Here is a 6,000-nt window from a genome sequence, read left to right as displayed (position 1 = left end):
CCCTCCCCCTTCCCACGGTTAAAATAAATTGTCCTTAGTGCCGAACCGGCTGTCTGAAGCTCGCAAGTTAGGCCTTCCTGTCTTGAGGATTTTGCTAGCCCCCCCAGAGATTTAGAAAGGCTGTGCGTTTGTGTTTGTGAGAAAAACACAGAGAGGAAAAGAGAGCAAATGAGAAGGTGTTGTTCAGAGACTCCGCTTGTTCCTGCCCACTCCCGAATGAAGTCGGCGCCCACACGCTTTTTCTCAAGCCCCTATGAGTGCTGATGCTTGGGGTGATAGCAGGGGGACTGGGGACCGGTGTGGGGTGTGCGTGCCATAATGACGCTGAGGTGGTGTTTAATGGCTGGCCAAAGTATCCTTGTGGGCGATTGCTGTTCCCATGCCCCGCTGCATTCCTCCCTCAGATCCCAGACGCGTTCTTTTGCTACTATTTATTTTTCCTTCCCCCTACGTGGAGGCCAGGATGTACAACGAGTGCATTACCAGTGACCTGAGTGGGAGGGGAAACAGAGGAGCCCTCCTGAACACAAATGCACACGAATAAACACACGCTGAAACATGGCCATGTTGTCCTGTCCCCAAGGGGTTGTGCTCTCCTTTTGACACAGCAGTGACACTATGAACAGTGGACTCTGGGTAATCGGGGAGCAAGTTGACCCATCTCATTTTGAGGTCTATGTCATTTTCTCTGTGTTCCATAGTTCTTAAAGGGGTCATATGGCGGAAATATGTGTTTTTCTGTGTCTTTGGTGTGTTATAAGTTGCCCGTGCATGTATTAGACACGTAAAATTGCTAAAATTAAAGTGTCGGAACAAAAGATGCATTCTATCTAAAAGCAAATGCGAACCCAGACCTGCCTGAAACGCCTCGTGTAACCACACCCTGACGAATGTACGTCACTTCGTAACATGATTTGACTTAAGACCGCCCAAATCTAAACGCAAGTGAGGTGGGCGTACTTGTAAATCTCATTGTATCGTCACCGCCGCAGCCATGTCACGGAGACGCTGTGTGTTTCGTTGCGAAAAGAAAGACTCTTTGTTTGCCATGCCAAAAGATGAGACAACTAAAACGAATGGTTACATTTTATTTACAACACTGTTCCAGAAAAGTACAATCCGAATGTTCAAGTTTGTGCAGCGCATTTCACTGAAGATTGCTTCATGAACCTGGGAGAGAGATTAAGACCGGCAGTGCACGAAAGCTTTGGTTAAAAAGTGGGGCCATTCCAACTATTAAAACTTCGCTGGCGCTTCTGATTCGCAACCTGTAAGTAGTGCGCAATGTGAAAAAAGACAACATAAGTCCTAATAATCAGTAATAATGTTCCCACTAGAGGCAACAAATGTCATGTTTATAATGTCTTTTTATATTTAGTATTTATTTTGGGTTTATTGTCTTTGTTGAGTCGCGACGAGACGTGGCGTAACACTGGTTGATCAAGAAGGGCCAAAGCGCTGGCGTTATTTATACCATTCCCTGCTGTAATGCCAGCTTGTTTCTATCTCACACAAACTCTGTATGATGTATATGGTTGTTTGTTTATAGTCTTTATAACATCGTATATAAAAGGTAAAACAGTTAGCTATAGTTTTTAACTATTTAACATCATATTTTTTTATAAAACCTTACCAATCATTTACATCCTGCTCAAGTTGCGCCGGCAAAGTTGATGTATCGGCTTGATCATCTTCATTTTCCGTATCAGATTCGGGCTCGAATTGATATAAGGAAGTACCGATGACATTTTATCACCTGTCAGTACAATTGCGTGGGAACATGATGTTCCGAATATGGTAAGAGGCGTTACATTTCCGTGAAACGCTTGCAGTGTTCGACCAATCACTATGCACTGGTTAACTGGCCAATCATAGCACACCTCGCTTTTCAGAGCGATGAGCTTTGTAAAAAATCAGCGCGTTTCAGAGAGGCGGGGCAAAGAGGAGATACAAACATTCACGGTATGTGGAAAATACAGCGTTTTTGAACTTTAAATCGTGTATACACATTGCATTACATCTAAAACAAATGATAATATTAGTTTTAGCCCTGTCATATGACCCCTTTAACATACATGTGCATATTGGCAAACGTATTTCAAATACTATAGTAATATTTAGAAATAACTTTGTGTTTGTAAGGGAACACCATTTTTCTGAAAATGTAAAAAGCACCGTACTTTTTAAGTGTAAATACTGTGCTTGTAAGTTGACAAGCACTTTGTAATACCTTTTATTGGTTATTTGCAAAAAAATGGTGGCTAATAATATAAATATTAATGGCAAAAAATAAAATCACGAAATATAGAGATACAAGATTTTAGAAGGACAGCAACAACATGGGAATATACTGGAAAATAAAATGCAATATGTTAAATAACACATTTCCGTATGTTGGAACCAACTGCTTTTATTTTTCAATATTAGTGGCAATTCCTTTTGTATAATTCATCATTGTAATATTGTACAATATGTATTATTCTATATATTTTCAAATATATGTTATAAAATATATTTTCTTTGCATAAGTGTTACCTAAACACTTTTCTGCAGAACGTTACAAGGCATTTTGTACAGTTACACCTGAACCAGACAGCCAGTGATCATAATGCATTACCCTAGAATGAAAATGATCAGCTTTGATTATTTCATTTGTGTTTAAAAGGAAAAAGTCAAACAAGATTGTAACAACATAAGTGCAACACAATGATAGAATTTCACTTTGAAGCAAAGGGACCAAATAGCCAGATTTGGACATGTGACGTTTGTGTGGTTAAACCAAAAAAGATGAGTTAAGTCCAGTTAATTGTTTTTTAACCTCAGACATGTATATTTTACAAGATAATGATGTTTCTTTTAGTACATTTCTTACAAATAAAAAATAGCTCCTTTTTCATAAATGTAATTTAACAGAGGTAAATGACAAATAATAACCATGTATGCTTTGTATGTTCTGTTTAGTATTAACCTATACATTTGCATTGCTGTAACAACTGCAATTTGTAACAAAAACATGAACACCATACAATGTTTAAACCCTTTTTTGACCCATAATACCATTATCTTTTATAATGTGTACATTAAAAATGAGCTTTATTTCATATACAGTATATTATTTTTGTGTATTACTCCAAGTGTAAGTTGAATTCTTTTGACATTTTTGCTCACTTGAGTCTCGGGGTCAGCTCTAAGATGCCTCCGTGGCATTTTCCCAGCAGTGCAAGACTGTTAGTCCAGTGTCCCTGGATTGTGCATGCATGCAGCACTAAGGCCTGTAACTTCTTGGTCGGGCTTAGGGTGACACCGGGAGCGCAGCCTTGATATGAGTCTGCACATCAATATCAGGATAACCAGAGGCTGAGTCATATCACAGTGAGTCAGAGTCTGTGAAGATGCTGAGAAAGAGAGAAAGAGGCTACAGGTTTTTGACTTCAGGCCTCACTAAGATCCTAATTTCATATCCTTTTAGTATTTAATGCTTATAGTAAATAATGTGCTTAAATGTGAGCATGGATGGATATGCATATTGTACATATATATATATATATACATATACATAAATGTGTGCGCGCGCGTTTGTCTTCTCATTTGTGTGTTAAACATTTCATACACACCCTGTAGTTTCTATTATTTTCTCTTACATTTTCTTTCTTTGTACATAATACATCTTCAATAATATTAGAAGACATGACATTACTCTTGTATATAAAATAATTGATTAGGCATTTCAAAATGTGACTTCAGAAGTCAATATGATTTTTTATTACACACAAACACAAGCTTATCAATGGTAGTCCACAAAGGCCCATTTTGCGATGTTGAGACAAATAATAATATAAAGAAACAGTGACGTTTTTTTTTACTGGTCACAGACATCTGATCAGAAAGTCAAAGATGTTCTAAAACATTTAAAAGGAAACAGACCTAAATTCTCAGCTCATGAGATCTTCCTGAGGCTCTTCTTCATGGGAAAACATGGGGCAAACCAAACACCCCGAACTTTCTCAAAGCCCCCACAATCTGCAGATCTGACAGACCCACTTCCTGTCGGGGGAACTTCCCACCTCTCCCTGCTTGAGAAGAACAGGATGCAAGGACCCCCAAGGTGATCCGAAACGTGGAGAGGACATCGCTCTGGGGGCCCCATACAGAGCTATCATAACACACTACATATTCACACGTTACTGCCCCCTCCATCCTGGTCCTTACTTTCTCACACAGTTTGTGATGTGATGTGGGTTTGTGTACAGCCGCCTCCAGAAGGACGATTGCTGCCTTTTTACCCTTTAGAAATGATGCCTTGTCTAATATTTCACCCGATGATGTTGGAGGCCCGAGTTTCAACTACAGTAGTCTTTTTTCTTTCTTGTATATGCCTCCCTGTTTTCAAATGACCAATTATCATGATTTAGTAAAACCTGAACTGCGTTCTCACGTCAGCCGCAGGAAGAGCGACGCCACTTTCCCGGACACATCCCTGTTTAAAAATGCATAAATATTTGTTCGCTTAAGGATCACAGTGACAAATGCTTTAAAAACAAGTCATTTAGTGGCTCTCAATAAATCTATATTTAGCTTCCACTACAGCTGAAACTGAAGTCATTGACCCCGAGTCAGAAGGGAAAAAAAAAACGTTTTAAAGCGAGTGAAAATGTATTTTGCGCTGGAGCACATCTGGGATTGGTTACCCTCACGGAGGTAGGTATTAAAATGGGAAACACGCTGGATTTTCCCTAAGCGTATGCCTTAGTGACTCTAAACAAAGCAGAACATTTACACTTCCGTTTTACACGCGGATTATAGAAAGAAACATGCACCCGGGAGTCCACCTGGTCCGATTCCTTTATCACAACAAAGTCTGACCAGTGAATCAATATGGGCCTAATCCTTGACGGCGTGACCTCTTATAGATCGGGACGCAACAAATTGGGTTCCTCTTAGAAGTTCTACATCACTGGATGCTTTGCTTTTGGTGACTTCAAATTATTCCATGCTTCACAAAGAGACCATGTATAGATAAGTGCTCTGAGCATTGTGTTCTTTTTCCAGTTGCCTGACATCTGAAGATGACCGGGCGAACATCGGTGGTGTGTACAAATGAGGACGTCGAGGGCCGGCTCGTTCGTTACAGGAAGCTTTTCTGCAGGGGAAAATAAAAAACAGCTCATTTGGAGAAGACTGTGAACACATCATGAGAAAAAGCGCCGCTCGTGACACCCGTGTCATCAGCAATCAAACAAATGTTGATAAATTGAGAATAATTAGCATGTGTCAGGGGCTTTGTGCGTAATCGTGAGTGACGTGCCAGCCAGTTAAGCATAGACATTAAAAAGTCCCAGAGTGCTTTTTTAAGTAGAAATATGGATAATTTCTCTCTGGCGGTGTGTCCTTCAACTGTTGCACACATTATCGTGGATGACGGATTGGAGTGGATTTGTCCGGTTTTGAAGATAATAAATACAGGCTAATCACGCTGACCATTTTAACACATCTATTCATCTGCTGCTAGATTTTCCCAAATAACATATTAAGGGGTAAGAAAAAGTAATTGCCACTTTTAGTGAATACAGTGCACTTCTCAAGCATCTTGGGCATATTATTTTAACTGATAAACACATCTATCTGAAAATTATACATTTTGGGTGAACTGTAACTTTCAGCACCTCCTACACTACGCGATGCCATAGAAGATCCATTTTCCACAAAGAACCATTCATACCCCTTTTCCACCAGAATGAACCGGGTGCTGGTTCGGAGCTAGTGCTATTGCTGGTTCAGAGCTGGTTCCACTGGTGAACCTGCTAAGAACCGGTTTGCTTTTCCACGGGTTAGAGAGCCACAAGGGAGCGAGGTCATCCGTCACTGACTACCTCTCATCTTTCCCAGCAACGTTAGCGCGGTAGCGCCAAACTTAAAACACCATCAACAATGGCAGACGTTGCGTTTCTTGTGATGTTCATGGCTTTGCGAGCGTACATCTGCAGAGGAACAGAGTGCAAG

The 6,000-nt window shown here is 40.3% G+C and overlaps 1 long non-coding RNA gene across 1 annotated transcript in view; it reads right to left on the bottom strand.

Moving 5' to 3' along the window:
• Nucleotides 1-3,872: 3,872 nt before the first annotated feature.
• The window catches only part of LOC130556155 (uncharacterized), a 39,278-nt gene continuing 37,150 nt past the window's right edge, over nt 3,873-6,000 (bottom strand). Inside the window, exon 3 of the long non-coding RNA XR_008963187.1 lies at nt 3,873-5,140. This is a non-coding gene — a long non-coding RNA (uncharacterized LOC130556155). The remainder of the gene's footprint in view (nt 5,141-6,000) is intronic.

Source organism: Triplophysa rosa, linkage group LG6 (genome assembly GCF_024868665.1).
Source record: "Triplophysa rosa linkage group LG6, Trosa_1v2, whole genome shotgun sequence".
In the NCBI taxonomy this organism is placed as follows: Eukaryota; Metazoa; Chordata; class Actinopteri; order Cypriniformes; family Nemacheilidae; genus Triplophysa; species Triplophysa rosa.
The sequence above is the reverse complement of the archived record's forward strand: the minus strand, read 5'-3'. Positions and strand labels throughout refer to the sequence as shown.